Source organism: Eleutherodactylus coqui, chromosome 5, assembly GCF_035609145.1.
Source record: "Eleutherodactylus coqui strain aEleCoq1 chromosome 5, aEleCoq1.hap1, whole genome shotgun sequence".
Classification (NCBI taxonomy): domain Eukaryota; kingdom Metazoa; phylum Chordata; class Amphibia; order Anura; family Eleutherodactylidae; genus Eleutherodactylus; species Eleutherodactylus coqui.
Window position 1 is genome coordinate 147,959,082 of NC_089841.1, and position 24,760 is coordinate 147,983,841.

Genomic DNA, 24,760 nt, shown 5'->3' on the forward strand with positions numbered 1-24,760 from the left:
GCGCTTCCTCCTGATTGTGACATTTAGGCTGGTGACTTTAATTTGCATATATGACTTCACTCCAGCACTCTCAATATATCAAGTGAGTGTCCCCCAAAGCTCACTCAGTTAGTGACATTGGACTGTCATTAAAGTCCAACATCACCCAATAAGAGTGAGCAGTGGGGACCGTCCACTTGACTCATTAAAAAAGCTGGGAATTGGACCTAAGAGGAGCCCATCCTGGGGAAAAGGAGGAGAGTTTGGGAAAAACAGTGACTTTATTCAGTGCCAGGTATTTTTTAAACTTGTTACAGATGGCACAGCGCAATTGTCCTCAGGCTGAGGGCCTAAATAAATCACTGCACCTACACCTGGTGTCAATCAGTGGTCTACTTCACCCCCCCCCCCCCCTCCCCGTATCAAACCTTCACTAGATCGCAGTCCAAATGTCTCTCAGTCCACTTAATTGTCTCAGACTCATACTTACCTTCTTGGTGCTCTCCCTAGGGAGAGCTGTTACCCCTCCCGACCCACATCACAGGCCTCTCACCAGCCAAGCCAGGATCCTACTGCACACTGATGAGGGACAAAAATCCTGAAATAGCTGTCTGGCTTGGTTTTCAATTCCCAATCATTGCTCTACAGACCTATATAAAGGGTCAATCATTAATTTGAAGAAATGCTGCCATCCAATAGGTGGCGCTGCAGAGGTATTGTTCCATCTTCCTTATTTGTAGACTCATACTCAGTCAAAGTCTTGGTCCAACCCTCTTCTCCACATCAGCTGCTTCAAAGGGCCAATGCACACATCAAAGGTATATGCCCACGATGGCTCCAGCAATCAGTTATCCCTTTTGGGGTACTCCAGCCATTGCTTGTATTTACTGCATATTCTCCTGTTAGCATGACACTTACTATCTATTAACTCTACTTTTGGCAGAAAGCTGCTCTGTTAAATAGAATTGCCACAAGCTCATGCGGGTGCATGGCATGGTTATACCCTTGTGCTCTTACGAAGTCTGTACAAGCCATCATCAGATTCCCCTTTAATATGGCTCCTTGGGCTATTACTCCTCAGCACCATATTGAAAAGAGCATGGTCTACCTAAATTCCCTGAGAACCGCTCGCCTTAGCACTACTAGAGAGCTGGCCCCTATTGTATAATATGTGTGATAGGAGGGATACATCAGTTAAAAGCAGAAATTCGTCTTCCGACCCCTCCTCCAAGACATAAACAATACAAAGCTGTCTTTAAAGATCTTGGCAGGCAAACATTAACCATCAAAATAATAATCAAATGGACATAAGTACAGTTAGTGCAAAAACTATGTTTCCGAAGTATATCCAAACACTACATAGTAAGTACACTCTTGAGTGATTTGAGAGTAACAGTGTGTAAGGGAGTTTTTTGCAATAACAGGAGCTGACAAGATAATGTGGCACTTTGGCAAATAGCAGCAGTAGAGGATAAAAGCTAATATAACTAGCTAGTCATTTCTCCACTAAACTGAAATGTGTCATTTTGGTCCAAAAAAGCTTTCAAGGTGTGTGATAACTTGTTAATTAATATTACTTCAGTGCTTGGAAGAAAAAAGTTCCACAGTATATGCGTCTGATCATGTTCGCTGCACCTAACTGATTTCAGGTGAGAAAATTATATTGAAATCTCTAGAATTATTCGTACTTTGGAATGCTTAGAATGTATCTAGAAGCCTTCACATTAGCACTTACAGTACCTCTAAGAATATGTTCACACTGCTTTCTATTACCGTGAGTTTTACATGAAATTCACATGAAATCTGGATTCTTCATCAAATTCACATCCCATTGTTTTGAATGGAAATCCATGTCATAGTATATATAACTAAGATCTTTCCTTGCCTGCTTAGCTGATCATTTCTATGGCGGATTTTGAGGCAGAATCCATGAAGAAAACTCTGATAATGTATTCCACTGCATTAACATATCGTAGGCTTTTTTCAGACTACGTTTTTACGATCCATTATTGGTTCCATCCTGGTTTCCATTTTCTATGCATAGGGACATAAATTAGGACAGAGCTTGGATGGAACCATAGTGGTCAATATGTGACACTGAGCTCAAGACATAGAAGAAGATGAATCTGGGTAGTACTATCTTGTTGGAAAGACTACAGTGGAAATGGTACACTAATGGGATGAAATTTGGAAAAAGTGACAAGTCAATTCGGAGATGCTGCCGACCCAGTACACTGCTTCACCAATGGTCAGATCAGCATAGGAAACAGAGCTAGAACACTGGTGTAGATGAAGGATAGAGACAATTGTATAAGTTCAAATGAAGATACTTTATTTAGAACTAGCAGGTAACACATTTCGAGGTACGCAGACCTGTTCATCAGACAGCTGGGTGAGCATACAATGGCATATCCAAATTCTCTGGTCCATTCTTGCTCAGTCAGATGCAAAACAGAGTATTTGTTAGTGAAGCTAACAATGCAAATATGTTGTGTTGTGGAAGCCAATTAACTGAAATTAGCACTTTCTGTAGTTTTATTCGTCCTTCCAGAAGTTGATCTGCGTACCTCGAATGCGTAACTTGCTGGTTCTGTCCAGTAAGACATCTTCAATTGAACCTACACATCTGTCTATACCTCTAATCTGAGCGGATTTCATGCAACAGATTGCACCAATGTTTTAGCTATTTCTTCTACGACTTTCTACAATATGTGAGACAGAAACATCTTTAGTCTATGTCTCACACAATTTCCGTCTGTGTCTTTTAAACTAGATAGAAAAGTGTCTGTCCCGTAGGTAAAAGTTGCATGCTTGCTTGCTAACAAGTAAGCATCAGAGCCATATTCACGGTCTATGCTGCCCTAGGCACTAAGTGAATATTACCACTATACTGAGGCTTAATACAGCTATTATATAACAGTCAGACACCACAAAGGCGATCTGCAAAGCATTGCCACACTGAAAACTGGACAAATTAATAAAATACTGATATTGCAAGCAGAATAAGCTAATTCAGTCACTCATAAATGACGTTTTCTTTGTTTGGAATCATTCTCTTTCCCTTTTTGTCCCTCTATCCATCCCAGAGCATCATGATGACTTCTCCTGGACATCAGTTGTCTCTGCAGAATTTGCATTTAGTGAACTTCACAGAAATAGTGCCCTCCTTAGTGCCACACACAATAATAGTGCAACACACAGTGAAACAAAGAAATAGAGCGATCTTCTAATGGAAATAAGTATAAATATGTTAAAGGATTAAATAAGACTCATAGGAGAAGTGTTTTTTTTAATAAGAAACTAAACACAAATACAAGGGGCACAATCTGAGACTAGTTGGGGGAAGATCATAAGCAGTGTCTAAAATTATTAGTAGTAACTGCTTGGAACATACTTCCAGTAGATGTGGTTGTAAAATCAATTGTAAATAAACGTATAGATGTCTGGGCCAAATATATGCAGTAACTGTCCTAAGAGAAAAAGGAAATAATAATATAGTATATGGAATATTTGGTTTTTATCTGCCATCAAATGTCCATGTCTATATAATTAATACTAGTAATTAATGGGAAATTATAGTACCAGTGTTTCTGGTGACACAATGCTACATACATTGTTCATCCCATTCAACAGGAATCAGAATCAGCACAGCACTGGAGATGAAGGACCTGTGATGACGTCACCGTCATGCTCTGCCCCTGATCACATGACAGGGACGCTCTTCCCAAGTGAATGAATTACATGCTCCGCCCCTGATCACACGACAGCGCCGCTCATCTCAAGTGAATGACTTACATGCTCCACTCCTGCTCACATGATGGTGATGTCATCAAAGGTACTTCATCCCCTAGTGAGGGAGTTACCTGCTCCGCCCCTTGTCATATGACATGACATCATCACAGGTCTTGCATCCTTGTGCAGAATACAGGTGGAATACAAACCCCTGCATCCTCAGTTGCTATGGAATACTAACACCTAGCTAGACAGCAGCCATGTGCGTAAAGACCTGTAATGATGTCACCATCATGTGATCAAGGGTGGAGCATGTAACTTCCTCACTGGGGATGAAGGACCTTTGATGACGTCGCCGCCATGTGGTCAGGGGTGGAGCATGTAAGTCACTGACAAACCCACTCATGCACGGATGGAGAGGTCGTCGTTAGTATTTTGATGCTTAGTTGGAAAAAGGTGAAAATGCATATTAATGGTAGAGGGTGACATTAATTTTTTTCAATTCAAAACTTTCTTCTCATGGGAAGCATATTCTATGTGGATAGTTCTGGACTAAAAAGCTTAATTTACATTGCAAGGGTACTAGGTACCCCATTCAATAGGACTGCATTCAGTAGTGTAACTCAAAGCTTTTACTATGTAACAAATACCCAAGAAACAAATGCCTCAAAATCAATTAATGTAGAAGCAGAGGAAAAGAAAGCTGCAGGAAAGAAACTGTGCAGGCACCAAAGCTTAATTACCAACTTGGAATCACAGTATATAACGATAGCTGATGCCTTAAGGCCTATTTACACGCAATGATTATCGCTCAAAATTCATTAAAACACTGGCATATGAGTGATAATCATTGCATGTAAATGCTACTATCGTTCACTTTTCGTCTAAATGATAACTTTTAGGTGAGTTTAAAAACCATCTTTCAGACCACAAGCTGGGAGCAGGAGATAACATTGTATTCTCTCTGCAGCCCATTCGAGAAAACAGACCACAGGCTGTTATCTGCATGGGAGCTAGAGATAACATTGTTTTCTAACAATGTTATCTCCATTGTCAATTAAGATTGTTAATTAACAATGGAGCAAATTGCAGAGCTCAGACCACGTGCTAAGTTCTGCAAGCAGCTCCTGAAGGCTCGTTTGCATGCAATAAAGCTGATAAAGTACTAATGAGCATTAGTTCCCATTAGTACTTTATGCAAAATGATCCCTAAAACTTTCAATCTTTTAATTGTTTGAAAGATTATCTTTGCATGTGAATGGGCCTTTGCTGTGGGCATCAATCACCACTTTGCCTTTGTCCTTGAATATGCAGCTTCCTTAAGTCACCAGAGATATCAAAGACTCTCTCTCCTCCATGGTTCAGGCACTAATGTCATGCTGAGTATATTGGATGTCAGGGTAACACTGTGTGATTTAACCCTTTAGGGACCAAGCTATTTTGTACCTTAAGGACCAGACACTTTTTAGAGATTTTACCCATGTGGCGGTTTTACTCTCATATTTTTCTTTCTGTAGCTATTATTTTTGCTGCGTTTTTTTTTTCCCATGACCTATAGTGCGATTTTTTAAAATATCTTTTTAACTGACTTTTTTTCCGTTTTATTGGGGGCAAAAAGTGTTTTTTAACATTTCTAGTTATTTTTTTTAATTAGTATATTTACGCTAAAATGAAGTATGCAAGTGGGTTCATCATTTTGTTATGGACGTTTTGATATATAATATGTATGGCTTTGGTTAACAGGGTGCTTATAGCAACGGTTTTGGTTGGCGCCAGCTTTGGGTTGTTTTCTTTCTTATGTATATATTGTTGTTTTATTCTCTAATTTTGTTTTACTTGTGTATTTAATTATGTTTTTTACTATCTATCTCCCTATGACGTCATACAAGACCTCTGGGGGACATTTTGTTTTCTTTAATTTGGCACTTTTCCACTGTAGCTGGGGCATCCATAGGAGCCCCAGTTACAGGGGAAACCATCCCCTGAAATGTCATTAGTCACTGGCAGAGCTGATCAGGGTCTGCTTGGACCCTGCAGCTCTGCTGTAGCAGGGAATCCCAGTGGTCATGTCACACTTCCACTTTCACTTTTAAGTACACAGAGCTCATTGAGCGCTGTATACTCAGGGAAGGAGAAGATAGAAAGGGTTAAATATTCCTCCTGCCTTCTCCTCTAGGTTATCAGCTGTCACTAACAGCTGACAACCCGTCTTGTCTCTGATTGATTGCAGAGGCAGGAGGCTTTAATCCCCGTCGTAATTTTACATACAGCTGGGTTTAAAGCCCGGGAATAGGCGCTGTAAATTTACAGTGCCTGGTCCTAAACGGGTTAACAATTGTGTGGCAAGGATTACTAGAGACAGGCAATGCTACCTCCTTCTTCAGTCGTGCTACTGGTGCTCACTCAGTGTGTGCATCCAGATCTCTGATTGGTGTTGCAGCCCCTACTCACTGCACGTCTATCAATGAGCACTATGCTGATACTCAGATTGCCAATCTATCAATGAGCGCTATGCTGATACTCAGACTGCCATGCTCAGTGCTGTACTCAGAATCAGATGCCACTCATAACTCAAGACGCCACCCTAGGCACTGAAACTCTATTGCCTTGTGGCAAATATAACCTGGGTAGGCATACTAATAAAGTAGCAGGTGAAAGAATACATAACTCAGTATTGTCTTGAGAAGTAAGGCTTCTTTCACATGTGTGAACCTGTCATCTGCATTTTTTGGTGAGCAGTAGAAAACAAAGGATGTATAGCGCTATTAACATGAGTATATAAAATATTCAACATGCACTTCCTTCAATTGTTTTGTGGATAGAAAGTACCCAATGAAGTTTAAGGAGAATCTTTAAGATATGGATGCATTCAAATATTATCCAAATTTTTAAGCAGCTGTCTTATGAATTTAAATATCTTCCCTAGAAGACGTCTATATTATGATTACCCAGTTAGAGATCTTCAGTATATTACATTCATTTACATATATGCTTGTGTGCAACTGGCCTAATTCTCTGCAGTATCTGCTATTTTCCTTTACCACAGGGGAAAGATTTCTTGTTCAAGGCATTCTGATGTCAACTGTAGGACACGGAATTGAGGATTTTTAAGTTGTATTATCAAACAGATAACCTCTGTAATAAGAGGCGGCATTAGTCAGCATGGTAAGCTTTCATTTTGTCAGCCAAAGAACTTGTAGTAATATCTGGCTTCCCCTTGCCTTGCTGTGATAATTTTTTCACGCTTCTTTTGATATCTTTAACCTTTGAAAATAATGCAACAGGATGTGTCGGCTTCTCCTGACTTTTAATGCTGCCAGTAATAAAGGAGTTATGGAAATGTGACTTGAGGAGGAGAGTCATTAAAATCCATTACTGGTCAGGTATTCCACTTTTAGGCAGGACATTCTTTTTTTTCGTAAATGAAATGTCACACTTTAAATAATAAAATGTAATGTTTTATCTCACTCAATAAAGTTTTCACCTCGAATCATTCTAAAGAATGTTCACTTCCTGACATTAGTAGCAAATTACATGGCAGTAAAATCCACCCTATTATTAAATATTTAAAGCAGCTTCACTTTTATGACGGATAAGAAAAAATAATGGCAGCAAAACTGGAGATATGTAAAATTCCGAAGACTATAGTAAGACATTAGTACAACCCACAAGAAAAGTACTGTGCTGGGGCATACATACCCAAGAGGCATAGCATGCGGCTCTTGGAGAGAGGGGGTCTAGCCCTGGTTGGTCCCATTCCCCTTCCACTGTCCAGAATTGTCAGTAAGCATACTGGTGGGGTACTGGGTCAGTGGTCATGGAAATGACTTGGGGGCAGGGGGGACGACAAACAGCAGGCTCTTCTTTCCTGGGTGACAAAATTTGGCACCATGATAAGGGTTATAGCCTGATATATGCTATGAGACCCACTCTTCTATGTATATTACTGGTAACATACATTGCAATGGGGGCAACACTTTTAGCAATGCTATATACAGTATTGTAGAGCAATCTTTATGTTAGAATTAAAAAAATGTTGACTAGGACTTGTCCACTCTCCTGCCTGGTCTATTTTAGTAAACACTTGAAATCCCCTTAAAGGGGTTTTGACATGAAAAAAAAACATTTTACTCACCTTGCCTGGCCAGGACCGATCGCCAGACATGTCCTCTCATCTGGCATCTTCTTCTGTGGCTTCTAGAAGCAGAGCAGAAGCCGTCAAAATGACGGCTTCCTGCTCTGCTCCGTCCGTGAGCCTCTTCCGAGTTGAACGGACGGGCCGCCCACAGCAAGCACGTCAGAAGCAGTGCTTGCTGTGGGCGGCCTGTTAGTCCTGACTGAACTCCGAGATTCTGCGCGTGTGCAGTCGAGACGCGGCCCGTCCTGACTCCTGTCAGAGGGCACCTCTCCACCAATCCCGGAGGGGGGCGGCCCATCCTTGGCTTGTCAGAGGAAGAAGACTGCCTGTTGGGAGATGACCCCCTGATGACAACACCAACAGAACACAAGGTAAGTATTATGTTTTTATGCTTTAACAGCCAAAATCGTGGGTTCCCTGTGTCCATTAGGCAGACCAGGGAACAATGGCTGTTAAAGCATAAAAACATTATTCGTGTCAGAACCCCTTTAACAAAAGGTTGGCACATCTGCATTGTATTTTGCACTGTACTATACCTCTGTTATTCCTCCTAGAAATGTGTGAATAAATTGACAACTTGTTGGCCTAATTTATTTTCAATAGGGTGTATCTGACACTAAGAGTAGTGATTGCATAGTGTCCTATTGCTAAAGGGAATGGCGGTACTCACCAATTTATGTACACACTTCCTGGAGCAATAAGGACTCATTCCCATCATCACTGGGGGTTTCCATTTTCCTGCTCCTGAGCTGGTGGCTGTTACCATTAGCAGATATAAATACACTCTTTGTAAAAAAAAAAAAATCTACGCCCTAGAAGGAGCTGTCATTTTGCTGCAAAACTCGTCATGCAGTTACATCTCAGGGCTCTGTCACACGGGCGCATCGGCATCCGTGCCCCGGCGCCAATGCGCCCGTGTGACTGACACCAGCAGACGGACGTACCTGAAGATGGCCATCTCTCTGCAGCGCCGGTAGGAAGAGCATGTAACCGGCTCCATTGCCGGTCATGTGTTCTATGATTAGCGCTGGAGAGAGACGGCCGTCTTCAGGTACGGCCGTCTTCTAACTGTCAGTCACATGGGCGCATCGGCGCCGGTGTATGGGTGCTGATGCGCCCGTGTGACTGAGGCCTCAGGCAGATATGCAAGTGATTAGAGTTGTGACATGATTAGATGAATGGTCTTGCCACTTGAGGCCCTAAAAGTGGTTCCACCCTTGGCCGCAGCAAAAACCGTGAGATTTCCACCGGGAGAACTGCCATGGAAAAAGTCGCAGCGGCTTTGAAGCGGCCCGGCCGCTCACTCTTTCGCTGCAGCTGGCGCTCCCATAGAGGAGAGTGCGGCCGCAGCGGAATGAAAAAAGAATGGACATGCTGCATATTCTGAAACCGCGTCTGTGGCCGCCGCAGCCGCGGTTCCAGTCGGACTTACCGCAGCGGATTGGCCGCCCCGTGGGGACGAGATTTCTGAGAAATCTCGTTCACATGGCTGGCTAATCCCGAGATTAGCGGCCGCCGGCGGATTTGCCGTGGCAAAATTCCGCGCAGCAAAACCGCGGCAAATCCGCCCTGTGTGAACCCAGCCTTTGGGCTCATCGCACGTGCTTTGCGCTTTTGCGGTAGCCCGCACGTGCCGTTAAATCATGTGAATGAAGAAATGATGTGATAAAGTCCCAAGCTTAATTAGCATTTTCTCATCCATTTACACAACAGGGGGTGGCGTATTAGCGAAAAAATATGCCGCAGTCTGGAAATCCATCTCTTGGCATAAATCCTCGCAATAACTTCTAATTCCTAATACATGCACCTGTAAGCTTTTCCCTGCGTTGGACGCTGCTAAACTCCCTCCCCCTCCCTTTATTTGCAGCTTCCATAGAAGTCTATGAGAGCCACCAGCGTATATCAGTTGAAAGATAGATCAAGACCTATCTTTTCCGGCAGTGTATAATTGCGATCTACGACTTTAGTCGCGTATGTGCTATTTTTTCTGGCACTACATTTTTGCATGCTGCATAATCGCTCATGTGAATGAATGCATTGGAATTAGAGATAAGCAAGCATGCTCGGATAAAGCAGTTACTCGAGCGAGCATCGCTCTTCTCAAGTAACTGCTTACTGGTCCAAGCGTGCTCGGGGGGTGGGGGTAGCAGGGGGGAGAGTGAGAGAGATCCCTCTCTCTCCCCCCCGATAACCCCGGCCGCCCACCGCTCACCCCCGTCGCCCCCCGAACACGCTCGGACCAGTAAGCAGTTACTTGAGAAGAGCAATGCTCGCTCGAGTAACTGCTTTATCAAGCGTGCTCGCTCATCTCTAATTGGAATCCAATGCCTCAGATGGTGGTGATTTTCGGCTGGTGTTGAAACGTGGCTAAATAGCTGCGTAAAAACGTCCCTGTGAATAAAGCTTTACTTTGTAAAAAGGCTCTTAGAGGCTACCTGTGTGTAGCAGACCTCTTTTTACACTCGTGTAGAGCTTGTTAAACACTGAAATTGCATCTATGACACAATTAAAGAGATTTTGCCAAGTTAACAGAGGTTGAGAGAGGGCTCATTATTGGAATGTGAGAAACTAAACGGTCATATCAAGTAATTGCCCTCCACCTGGGCCATTTTGACCAGACTTTTAGGAGGAGTTGGGACCCGTAGATCCATAAAGGCATACACACAAGGTGACCAGGCTCATGACCATGGAGGTCTGAATGCACCTCCGCTGTGAACACCCCACCAATAAAGCCAACAACTTCACTTTAGATAAAATGGCCACAGCAGCCAATTTATTAACAAACTGTACATTACATTATTATTCATACATATCACGAGGGGGAATCCTTGGAGCCACAAAAATCTGGTGCCACCACATCCAAACTAGGAACACTGCCCCTGCCAGACCAGCAGGCTCAGGGGCATTACAAGCCGCCCTTAGGTGGCTACTACTATTGTAACTTACAGCCGGAGGAGAGTCTACTGCCCCCCACCACCAGCCAAGTCACCGCACCAGACACCATACAAATTAACCAAGGAGGGAGTCTTAACAGGTGAGACCATGCCCACCCAACTCCCCCCACACAATTTCCAACAACTCCAAGGACCCCCCCACATGACTGATGCCATGACAATTAGCCTTTTTGGCTCCTAACCCACCAATTTGGCAGGCGGGCGGGGGGACACTCTGCTTTTCTTCTTTCAAAGATGGAACCCCTACGACTCCCCTCCTTATATAACCCTCCCAACTCCTAATCTCCCCACCAATCCTGATACTACCCCTCCTTACTTCCAGCACTTACCTAACTAAAACTCCAAATTAACCCTTTCCTTTCCTAACTCCCGGCTATCTGACCCACCTGTCATGCCGAGCTTCCTCCTAAAGGGGCTGTGGCTGCCTCACTCCAGCCCTCACTTGACCCGTGGAGGTCAGAATGCACCTCCACTGTAACCACCCCACCAATAAAGACAAACAACCTAACTTTGGATAAAATGGCCACAGCACCCACCACAGCCAGCACAGCTTACACCTCAGCCTGCACCGCCCCCAACAAACCCAACACCCTTTCTATGCCTTCTTGGACCACCAAGGCCCACATATCTATTCCCAAAGCATTCAGATGCACCCCGTCATCTGACCAAAACTCCCCAAACCCCTTTTTCTAAATCCACATGCCTCACACAAATCCCCCCCCCCCCCATTCTGTGATACAAACATCTAAACATGCCTATTGAGCTTCAGCCTGGTCCTATTAATTCACACCAAAGATCTGGCAAACCACCGCTGCTTATGCAGGATAATTTCGGACCATACAATCACCATCTTTGGGAACAGCTTACGAAGCTGCAAAAAATTGTACTGTATGTCCCGTCTTAACTCCCGCGTCGGGCGACTCCTCAGGTCAGTGCCCCCCACGTGTAAAACAATGACATCAGGACTTCCATCCAGGTACCTACTTAGAAAGAAGGCCATCTCGCGCGAATTTTTACCGGCATCCTACCTTTTTCCATTAGCACTCGTACCCCCTCTCTTTCTTTGCCGGAAGCACTTGGACGCCCCATGGGATGGTCCGCTACAAATAGAGCAATTGTGTTTGAAATGACAACTTGCCCCAAACTTGCAATGGCCTTCATCGTATTGCCAGCAAAAACCTGCCTTCTGCACCGCCGATGCCCTTCCACTTCCGTCCAAACTTCCTCCACTGGCCGCGGCGGATCGCCGGGCACACCCTGGGAAAGGACTGCCCATATCGCGCCGGTGCCATAACCTTCAACCATAAATCAATATCCTTGTGATCGCACCAGATATTTTGCGTTGACGAAATTGCTCGTCGCACATCAACCACGCCTGACCGCATAGAAGACTATGCGTCTTCTCAATTGAGTCCAAATAACAGAAAAGCACCGAGCAATTTTCTGGCGCCTTCTTCCCAATCACCCCCGCCAAAATGGCAAATGCTTGCAGACAGTTGGCAAAAGCTTGCAGTATAAGCCGCCTCCTCCTCTTTCTTGGACTCTGTATGCTTCCCTTTCTCCAAGTTAAATTTTTCTAATGACAACAAGGAAAAAAATCTCGATGTACTCGTCTTTCCAGATTTTTTTCCTCACCTCTTTCTTCAGGTGCGCCCCCAGGGGGCCCTCAAAGCAAACATACACCTGTCCCTTTGCTTTATCATCCAGGTGAATCGGCTCCATATCCTTCTGCCTGAACTGCCACTGTAACACCACCTGCATGCCGCATGCTGGCTGACCCCTTGCTACCCCCAGAGCTACCATGAACCCCCATTTCACTCCTGATGACCTGCAGCGCCCATGCCACCACTGGAGACGGGACCCCGCATCCTGTCCCCAGCTCCCCTTCACTCCTTTGCAACAATTCCTGCACATTTACCATCAATTCCCTTAACTTACCCCAAATACCCCCAATAAAGCACTGCCATCCCCCACATTTACACTCATACCCCTAAATGACCCATAAATACATCATTAGACACACTAAGCATAGAGCTATGTTTACCAGGCTGCGTGAAAGCTGTGTCACCACCAGCAAGACCTCCAGGCTCCTGGACCTCCGCATCGCTTCCGGTCTCAACCAATTCTTCTTGCTGCACATGCCATTTTGTGGATTCCAACTGCCCCTGCTCGCCGTGCCCGCTGGCTGGTGTATCTGACTCCTCCTCCACAGCACCTCTCTCCCCTGAGGCTTAGGGAGAGAGACACTACTATGAGTGTTCCCTGAGGGACTCCGGAGCCGCTGCCAATCATGTGGAGTGCTGTCATCTTCAATCACCCGTGATGGGTGGCCTGGCCCACTGCAGCCTCCACTCTGAATCAAGAGGTGCTACTGCTGCTGCTGCTCCCGCTCCACTGCCCAGCACTTGAGTCTGCAACCAATCTGGTCTGTGACATTCTGGAGATCGCTGCTGCCCTGACCTCCTCCAAGATCCTTTTCATACTGTCCATTTTCTCCTAACGGTTAGTCCAAGCTTCTTGTGTCTCACTCTCTGCTCTTCTTCTTTCAAAGATGGCACCACCACTACTCCCCTCCTTAAATATCCCCACCAATCCTGACACTACCCCTCCTTACTTCCAGCACTTTCCTAACTAAAACTCCCAGTTAACCGCTTCCTTTCTTAACTCCTGGCTATCTGGCCCCCCTGTCATGCCGGGCTTCCTCTTAAAGGCCCCCTCGCTCCAGCCCTCACTGGATGCCCTCAACAGAGCATTAGTAGAGAGCATTGTTTGATAGCCCAACAATAACGAACAGCTCCAAGTGTTTCATTGTCTGCCATCCAATGACAGGTGGCACCATTGTTACAAGTCCCTGTGTATGTTGGAACCATTTCCAGGTGATTGTCGGAAGGACATTTGGTCTCACAGTGCCCATTATGTGTATTGCCTTTGACACCCACCCACTGTCGGTTCCATTTGCAATGGTGTGAATAACGAAACTGGACTGCTATAGAGTGGAACCGGGATGTCATCAGTGACGAATCCAGGTTTAGTCTGGGCACCGATGACTGGCATGTTCGTGTCTACCTATAGGTGAGCACCTCAATTCCACCTTTGCTATGGAGCAGCAAACTGCTGCCACTGCTGGTGTGATTCTTTGGGGGACCATCACATACGACAGTCGTCAGTCACCCCTAATAGTCGTAGGAGGGACAATGACAGCTCAGTGATATGTTCAGGACATCCTGCACGTGTTTCTCTCATGACGGCTTTCGAGAGGCATTTTCCAGCAGGATATTGCTCGGCTGCACACACAACGATGTTATAGGAATGCCTCCACAACATTGCCACACTTCCGTGGCTTCCCAGTCGCCAGATTTATCGTCAATAGAACATGTATGGGACCATCTGGGATGCTAACTACGCCAGCCTATGAGATTGCAGGATCTAGAGGCTCAATTACAGCACAATACACTGCAGTATACTGTATGGAATCTGTATGACTGTATGTATCCGAGCTAGAGGCAGTACAACAAGGTACTAGTGCCTGCCTTTTAGTGTTCAATTTCCACAATAAATTATCCTTTTTGCTCTGATATTGTAATCACTTATATCAGTGATGTCATCACCTGAATGGCTGTGATTGGCTCATCAAGCGCCGGCTGTGATTGGCAGATGGCGCTGAGAGGCTTTGCTGGAGGTGGGGTATTCAAAGCTCCATCACCAGCAGAAGCTGAGCAGGCAGATGGGGAGGACACATGCCGCAGCGCCACTGGAGACCATCGACACGTCGTGGACCATCTGAACGCCACGGACCAGGTGAGTATTGATTTTTTAGGGCAGAGGGGGGCACCTGAGGTCTAACTATCTGGGTAGGAACTATTTTTGGGGAAACACGGTAACAAAGAAAATATAATTAAACATTTTGAGTGTATTCTACTCCATAGGACAAACCATAATGCTACGTTAATCATTGCCAGGCAGGCAGATGTGGTTCTACCTTGTCACACACCGGTTTGACATTGGGCAATTTGTGGAGGCAGCACCTGGTTTACCCCTGACCCATTCAAGCGGGAGATAGTATTTTCTGCTAAGCCCCCAAGCCCTTACATGCACAGATAGTCCCAGTAATGTGGCTGCTCATGCTGCATTGGGCTGAGGCATGATAACTGAAGGTCTAAATAGCAGTATAGAAGTGAAGCCAACTGAATCTAGGCCTAGTGTACAAGTGAAGGAATGAGATCCAAGCTGAAAGTCAGGACAGGTAACAGGCAAAAATGAAATCAAGAATACAGAGTTGATGGAGCGCGAAGGTCAGAATAGTCAAACCTGGGCAAGGGTCAGAAACTTCAATATGAGACCAAATGCTTAGGCATCAACCCTAGAATGTGAATGTCTAATATAGGGAGTGCAGAAACAGCATTGGAGGAGGATGAGTTATGGGAGCATGCACATGCCCTTTAAGAGACTGGTAGCGTGTAAATGCCCTAATGGGAAAGGTTAGAGAGAAAGCAGAGGAAAAGGAAGGAGCTAGAGGCAGAACCCAAGGTGCTGGACAGTGAGTGCGGCGGCAGCCCCCCACACTGCAGGAGCCAATAAACTGTAACAGAAGCACGCTGTAACAAACATAGCAATTACAGTTGTTTGAAGTAACTTCTATTTGAAATGTAATGAAAAAAGGACCAGCGACAAAATCACGAAGGCAGTGGTTATAATCTACTGTTTCCTTACTGTAGATTAGCAACAACAAGTACATCAATGCAGCATACAGTGTAAGGGCTTAGTCACACGGGCGCATTGGCACCTGTACATGGGCGCCAATGCGCCTTTATGACTAAGCCCACAGGCTGCTCTCACACAGCCTGCTTTTTACAGCAATTAGCGTCGCATTTCAAACACCGTGCTTATTGTGGTACAACTCTCCCATTGATTTCAATGGAGCTTCGCAGACCAGCGCTCAAATGCGGCATTCCTAACACCGTAATTGTTGATGTATGCTCTATTTTCGTGCGCTTTAGCGCTTTTTAACACACCTCATCACCCATCACAATGATGGGGTGCATTACAAACCGCTGTTAAATGCTGTAACATTCGTTCAAAAGTACCACACAAAATCAAGGTAAAACACCGTGGTTTCAATCGCAACATTTTTTGAAAGCATGTGTGAGAGTGGCCTAATGAGGAAGTTATTATACAGAATGCAGATCAAATTCAACAGTCTCTGTGTAATGCAACTCATAATATGGCAAATTCTCTTGTAAGTCTGGTTTGGTTATATAGAAGTAATATCAGCATCACTCCCTTTTTACACCAGGTGCCCTTGTGCTATTAGACTCACATTCTTTTATCTCTGACAAAACCTCCAGTATAAGGCCAGCTTTTCTCATGTACAAATACTCAGTTTTGTGACTGTCCCCGATTTGGTAAGTGGCCAGCTTACCTTGTTGACACAGCTCCAATACTACTTCTGTCATACTGCAGATGATCATCGGTGGCTTGAATAATCTACGATCCTTGGCAAACGCCTGCTCTCCTAGCAACTCTACTTCTCAACTTTCCACAATTTCCTGCCACACAGCACTTCCGCTTTCTGTCTGAGCTGAAACTCCTTCCCTAAGCCATCTTGACTAAGACTTTGGCGTCTTCTACTGTCGGAAACCGGTACACTCGCTTTGAGTGTTACAGAGGATATCTCTGGTTTCGTTTGGCTTATTATTGTAGCCACTATCTCTTCAACTTACTTACTAGTTCAGATTATGCTTTTCAAAGGAGCCCATGTGAAGAACATTCTCTTTATCACATCCTCTTAAAGTGGTGCTTGTGTTGATATGGATTGTGAAGATGCTAGAACTGAAGTGTTGATAATAGCCATTTCTGAAATTTCAAGGGCAATTTCATCAGCTGGCGAGTGGCCCAGCTTTGCAAATCATTTGACCCTCTGCTCGTACTGGTATTAACATCTCACCAGCATCTAATGAATGAACATTAGCAAAATCACCTGGCACGTCAGCTTGGCCACCACTAAATCTCCCTGCTTCCCAAAACACATCATCTTGATTATATAGACTGTAGCTGAGCCTGACGGTACAACATGCCTGCTATCTATTACCTAAACAAATACATTCTTAGCATCATTTATTTTGTATCTGTCGTACACGTTATTATCGCCCCATACCTTAATTAGTACATTAAACTTAACATTTTCCTTTTGGAACAGCCAAGCTCTTTGCCGTTAAACGAACACTTCAATTACCTTACTTGTAATGGAAAAAGTGTAATTAACATTGTCTTGAGGCTAATTTTTATTTATGCTGCAATCCTTCAAAGATTATACAGCTTTGCCTTCCTTGTCATCGTATTTAGCTTGTTTGCACTTTCCAGTGCAGCTAATTAATTCAGGCTGTGTTACGGTAGTTAGCTGGGAGTAAATATGAATTATGAAATCATTTCAGTTTGTCTGCGTTACATATTCCCCGGCAATGCTGCAGGATAGTTCTTAATGTTCCTCAGTCCAAAAAACAAGTGGATACCAAGAAGGGAAACTCAAAACGAGTCTTCTGTTCTTGCTTGGCTCTGATTTCATTCTAAAGGGGAAACATGATTATTTCTGAACTACATGCCAGATTCAGGTTATAACAAACACATGCCAAATGAAAGAAAATGGAATGAAACCCAGGAGAACAAAGGCTACAAACAACGTAGTGATATGTTCATAAGCCTACTGTTTAGTACTGTGATATACAATGCATTTTATTGGGGTCAGTGATGATTATATTATCATTTTCTTGCAGCCGTACTTGCTCCTCGCCTATATTCTTCTCGTTTGGGCTTGGGAGCCATGCATAAATCTTTAGAGACTGGAATATGTAATGCGGTTTATCTGGTTATATTTGAAAAATGTTTTAATCAATAGTGAGAAAAAAATTAACATGGCTTCTCGGTCTTTCTCTCCTGGAGACTTAGCGGCCAGGGGCTTAACAATAAGGGATGAAGGGGATGCAATTGCACCCGGGCCCAGGAGCCTTAAGGGGCCCATAAGGCCTCTCTTCTCCATATAGGGAGTCCAGTACTATGAATAAACCATTATAGTTGGGGATCCTGTTACAGATTTTGCATTGGGGCCCAGAAGCTTCAAGTTACGTCTCTTACGGCCAAATATTTTGATGCCTGGACCTCACCACCGGCAGTCAAAGTCCATGCCGAAATTAAATATTTATCTCAATTTATGCTTCTTATGTCTCTTGAATCCAGGACAACATTGGGCTACATACAAAAAGAGTCGAATATGTTGCTAAATTAGACCATAGAAAGGACTGGGCAGCATTTGATCACTTCTGTCAAAACTGCCTCCCAGGTGCAGCTCACCTCAACAAATGATGGGCTCCTCACCCTTTGAGAAACATTGTCTTAGATAGTAAGGCTGCCTTCACTCATGTCGTAAAAGCAATGAATTTCCTTTGGCGGAATCGCTGCTGAGATTCTGCAGAATTTACAGTTCAAGTCATGTGGAGGGGATTTTAAAAAATCGCCGTCATATGGTGCAGAAAATTTCTGCAATGAAACTGCAGCATTTTTAAAAAATTTCTATTAAGGCTGGATTCAGACGAACGTATATCGGCTGGGTTTTCACGCTCAGCCGATATATGTCGTCTCTCTCTGCAGGGGGGGAGGCTGGAAGAGCCGGGAACAGTGCTCTGAGCTCCCGCCCCCTCTATGCCTCCTCTCTGCCCCTCTGCACGATTTGCAATGAGGTGAGGTGGGACGGCGGCAGGGCTAATTCTCGTAATTTAGCCCCAACCCGTCCCGCCTCCTTTCATTGCAAATAGTGCAGAGGGGCGGAGAGGGGGTGGAGAGGAGGCAGAAAGGGGGCGGGAGCTCAGTTCCTGCTCCTGGCTCTTCCATCCCCCCCCCCCCCCTGCAGATGAGGACACCGTATATTGGCTCGGCGTGAAAACCGAGCCGATATACGTTCGTCTGAATCTAGCCTTAAGCCGCCTGCACACGAGCGGAAATTCCGCGGCGGGATTTCCCGTGGAATTTCCGCCGCTGGAAGCCTGCATAGGATTAGGCAGTGGAATGAATGCAACTCTTGAAATGAAAGTGTTAAATCCCGCAGCATTTCTGCACTTAAAAATATGGCCAACTCCGTACCATTTAGGTGCTGATTGTGCCACTTTGGATTCACATTGAAATTGCTACGATAAATAAAAAATCTTGTGATTTGAATAGCGACAACTTATTCCGCAGTGCTTTCAGGTTTATGGATTAAGTATGGCAGGACTCCATTATTTGAGGCTTTACTCATGATTTAGGATTTTCCGGCATAGGTCAGCTTCACAAGGGCGTATTTGCGCATGCATTACACAGTTAATAGGACCATTGATTTTCTGCATTTCAGTTTCACACAAAAAAAAAGCAGCATGCTCTACTTTCCTGCTGATTTACACACCCCTGGAAGTCAACGGGGATACGCAAATGCATACACAATATGCTAGTAGATGTGCGAAGCACTGTGTAATTGCACAGGAAAAAGAACACATCTTGAACTCATTAGATTAATTAGTCACTTCAATGGCTGGGAGCATCAGTGCTTTCTTTTGTCGCGCGCAAATGTACATACCTTGCATGCGCAAAAAGTACAGTAAAATACATTAATGAGCATGCAAAAAAGCAACATTCATTCTGTAAGTGCCCAGCACTCATGCACGCCTACATATGCACATGCTCGTGTGAAGCCTGCCTTAGACACCTTTCACATTGGTCGGAATTTGCCCAGAGAATGCAACACAGGCCGTGGTAAATTCCATATCAGAACTTGAAGGCTACCTGTGGATTTTAATGTGGAATTGAAAATTGCTTAAAACCTGCCTGCAATTCAGCATTTACAGTTGGACTTTCTGATTTTGTTGTAGGATTATGCAGCTGCAGATTTGGGTGCGTCACACGAACATATTTTCGTATTTATTTGCACACAACAAATTTGCTTGCCCAATATGCAGAAAATTCAGCTGGACAAAATAATATGCAGCATACTCACTCCATTTTAGGTTGCATTCACACGACCGTATATCAGCTGGGTTTTCACGCCGAGCCGATATACGTCGTCTCTCTCTGCAGGTGGGGAGGCTGGAAGAGCCGGGAGCAGTGCTCTGAGCTCCCGCCCCCTCTCTGCCTCCACTCCGCTCTTCTGCAGAGAGGGGGCGAGAGCTCAGTTCCTGCTCCTGGCTCTTCCATCCCCCCCCCCCCCCCTGCAGATGAGGACGACGTATATCGGCTCGGCGTGAAAACCAAGCCGATATACATCCCTGTGAATCCAGCCTTAATGTGTATTTTTGCGCTGGGAAAGAACACATCTTGAACTCACTAAACTAATTGGCCTTTCAATGGCTGAGAGCATTGGTGTGTGTTGTTTTGCACACCCAATTGTGCATGACTTGTGCATGCAAAAAGCACAATAAAAGGCACTGTTGTATAGGCAAATACGCAATACCCGGTGCACAAAAATGCACCGCAAATGCACATATGTTAATGTGACACAGGCCTTACAGTATCATCATAGGCTGAACTTCTTTTGGAATACCTGCACTCCACCTGTTTTGGTAATCAGGGGCTTCTAAGAAGTGGAGAACTATATGCTTTCAATTGACTTTGGGCAGAATAGTGTGCCTGCAGAACCACATGCTGCAGGTGGTATGGAGGCCATTACTGCTTTATGTCAGGTGTAGATAAGTGAAAAAGATACAGACTTTGGTGTGCATTTTATTCCTTATTATGCTGCCAGCTTAGAGCAGTATAGCTTTGTTATAAATGTTGTCAAGGGGTGACAGTAGTGTATTCATTCATCATTTCATTGAGAAGCTAAAATATATAGGTGTTTTCTTGCAATGTGCTGGAAAACATTCTGTGCCTAACAAACTTTCATCAAAATCAAGTGTTATGTAATAATATGCTGGGATATAGCTATAGGGGGCGCAGAAGTAGCAGCCGTATCAAGTGCCTTGGTGCCTGATGGGTTCAAAGACTCCTCAGCTTCCGGTGTTATAAATGACCATTGGTAGGTGGCCCTATTACAATTTTTGCATTGGGGCCCAGGAGCTTCAAGTTACACCTCTCTCTGGTAATTCAGCGGCCAGGGTCAAACCTTTGGGGAGGAAGACAGCGGGAAGCAAAATGGTGGGTCATGATGGCTCTACCATCTCCTCTGTCCCGGCATCATGCCAGGGCAAAAGCTAACAGCCGTGCCAGTAGAGAAATGATAACTTATCTGTTCACGTGACACCATTGCCCCTTTCCAGTAATGAGTCAATGAAACCAAATAAAGAGTCTATAGTCAAAGTGTAGTTTTAAAACTAGAGGAACACAGTTTTTGCTGGAAGATTCCAACCTTGATTTTCCAAGTACAATACTGCAACAGTCTTAAAGGGGTTGTCCCGCGAAACAAAGTTGGGGTATACACTTCTGTATGGCCATATTAATGCACTTTGTAATGTACACTGTGCATTAATTATGAGCCATACAGAAGTTATTCACTTACCTGTTCCGTTGCTAGCGTCCTTGTCTCCATGGTGCCGTCTAATTTTCAGCGTCTAATCGCCCGATTAGACGCGCTTGCGCAGTCTGGTCTTCTCCGTGTTGAATGGGGCTGCTCGTGCTGGAGAGCGCTCCTCGTAGCTCCGCCACGTCACGTGTGCCGATTCCAGCCAATCAGGAGGCTGGAATCGGCAATGGACCGCACAGAAGACCTGCGGTCCACCGAGGGTGAAGATCCCGGCGGCCATCTTCGCAAGGTAAGTAAGAAGTCACCGGAGCGCGGGGATTCGGGTAAGTACTATCCGGTTTTTATTTTAAACCCCTGCATCGGGTTTGTCTCGCTCCGAACGGGGGGGGCTATTGAAAAAAAAAAAACGTTTCGGCGCGGGACAACCCCTTTAAATACAATACTCCTGGTACCTTTCCCTTTCACCCCCTTCCAACACACTTGTGTCAGACAAACACTTTTTTCCCAAGATAGAGTCTTCACCAGTCTCAGTTATCTGATGGAAGATTCTGGGAAGAGCGCTCCTGATATGGAGAGACAAACACAAGCAATCTTTTTTCTTACTTTTATGCCCTTTCCTTGCTGACCTGGCGACATTCATGGGGCAAAACACTCACACCAGAACTTGTCCTCCGACTTGCAGTAACAGAGTCGGTACTGACCTTTATTCTGTAGCTAAGCGGGGGATTGTGTAGCAGTCTCTGCCAACTCCTACTCTGAGAACTGATACTCCCTTCAGGTCTCCTGGGGGATGCATCTCAAAGATAAATGAAACGGGTCCGGGCCTAACCCAGATGGATGCGTCCGAGCCTAAGCCTCCTGCTCACTCGTCCTCCTCCTCCAACTACATCTCTCTCTCTTTTCCAACTCCGCCCCCAGCCGCTCTACCACTCACATCACACTGAGCAGGTTAGAGCAGGTTAGGGAGACAGTCACATGGACACCACCAGGACTGGTGACACTGACACAAGACATTGACCCCAAAAGGTCACCTCAAATGACACAAACACACACGAATGCACAAAAACAAATCCATACGGGGTGAACAAGCACTGAACTAGAGGGTCCCTAACTCTGGGCCACTACAGTTACATCAATTCCCTTATACGTTCCTAGTTTTTTTTTGCCTGGGGAATGTTAAATACTGTTGTATAAAAAGGACTAAAGTAATAATGAGGTGATACCTTTATTGGATATCCAGAAAAATTATATTTGCAAGCTTTTGAGGCTGCTTGGGCCTCTCTATTAGGCTGGTATGGCAAAATATTTCTGAAGAAATAGAATCCAGCACTTTGTTCACATACTATATGTTACGTCCGTGCAGGCCATGGGAACAACTACCTACATGGTCGCAACCCAAATAAGAGCTGAAGTGAAAGTAGGCACAGAGGAATGGGATGTGCAGGACACCAACAACAATATAAATGGAATGTGCATGCAAACAACCAACAACAGAGCTGTAATGCTATGACAGATAAATGGACATGTGAGCCAACATCCAACAATGACTGACAAATGCCAAAACACTTACCAGGAACACCAAAACATATCAGCAGGTGGAATAACTAATACATGCAAGGTATTAGTTAGTGCTAGCTCACATGCCCACATTAAAGGGCCTCATTGTCTTTTGAGTCCCTACTCTAGCAAGACAAGTAAAAAACAAAGGAAATCCTGCCTAGAAGTGGAGCGATCGTCCTAACAGGGAAGGCCCCACGCTGGAACCTAGGGGCCTGTCTCGCCCTAGATGGAAACTGGCAGAAACACAAAACAAAGCAATTATAGCATACAAACTGAACATGTCACTATTCACATCAACAAACAGATGAGGGAATCCCACTTAGAAACTCATGCAAGCAACACCAAAACAGAACATGGATGACTCCAAGTGCCAGAGGTCTGAGAGGATATAAGATAAATGATAAATGACCAGTACCCTCTAGCAAGAGGAGCTGGAATATACATGCAGCAGACCGATGGTGATTGGCTTGCTGAAGAACTCTGCACCATCAGCCAGCCAAATCAACCACACCTGCAGCAGTGTGTACCTGGAAACCCACAGAACCACAGGTCCCAAGAGCACAAGTGGCACTATATTCATCCCCCCTATCCTGCTGATTGTCATACATTGTTGTCACAAAAATGATATGGAGACAGATCAAAAACCTTATGGGTGTGCAGAAAGACCTAGAAAGTCTCAACTGAAAGAAAACTGAGTATATTAACCAAATAGCATTTTCACTGTCTTACTACATAGATAAATATTATCATTATTAATGCCGGAGGATACTGAGGCAACCTACAAAGATTCTGGAAATATTAATAAAAACAGCAACACTTGCCTTTCCTTAACAGTGGATTTCATTCTTCTTAATATTGCTGCTCTCCAAAACCAACAAGGCACTTGCTGCAGGGTCCTCAACTGCAGATAAATCTCGATTAAAAGAACAAAAAATAAAATAAAAAAAGAGGTGCAATCCCAACACTAATCATGAAGGCGACCAAAATCTTCTGCGGTCTCCTTATTGTTTTTGTTTTCAGATATAAAAACTGAAGATATTTTAAGGCTCGCCACTGTGTGATGTCCCCGTGTTCGCAAGGTGTTAAAACCCCCTCGCATCACTTCAGGGAAGTAGCAATCCTCCGCAGTGTCATGGTGGAGAATCGCATAGTGTTTCCCATTGTTTTCATTGGGTAAACCTCTGTTGGTATCGCAGTCACGTGCACCTAGCACACCATGCATTGCTGTGTAGGCCCCATTAAAAACAATGGGTGATGCAAGGCATTTGAGGGAATGCCCAATGATAGAATATGCTGCAATTTTTTTCCTGCACCACGATTCAAAAAACATTTTAAAAAAATCGCTGATGTGTATGACTCCATTCAAAAGAATAAGGTTCATATTCATGTGAGATTTGTGTGTCTCGCAATGAACAAATCTTGTGTGATTTTCTCGGCTGTGTGAAAATGGCTTAAAGCAAATGATAAAATGTTAATAGTCCAAATGGACAACAATTATATTTACCTAAAGTGTTACTAAACATATTGCATGGAGATAGTATGTTCTCCCTGTGTTTGTGTGGATTTCCTCCCATGCTCCTAAAACATAGTAGTGAGTGAAAATGGATTGGAACAGAACATGGCAAAGGGTAATAGGAAGTCTAGGGTAATGGTGCTAACTGCTAGACCACAGAAGCACCAAAACCACTGAAGTTCAGCTGGGATTAAAAGCCCTGTGAGGTACTGAGGGGTGTGATAGTGGATGGTCGCTACATCGCCCCTAGGTTCCGCTATTATGCCTAGTAGGGCTGGAGGAAGTGCATGTCCCGCTGTTTGTGACATGAAAAGCAAGGAGTGCAATGTAATCTCCAGCAAGTACTTGCTGGAGGTCCTTTCTTTAGAAGTATCTGGGCCTATTTTTTTGGAATAGATGTCAGGTTG

At 44.5% G+C, this 24,760-nt stretch overlaps 1 protein-coding gene across 1 annotated transcript in view; it reads left to right on the plus strand.

The window, feature by feature from the left end:
- TMEM132C (transmembrane protein 132C) overlaps positions 1-24,760 on the plus strand; it is a 530,618-nt gene that overhangs the window by 401,363 nt on the left and 104,495 nt on the right. The window lies entirely within an intron of this gene.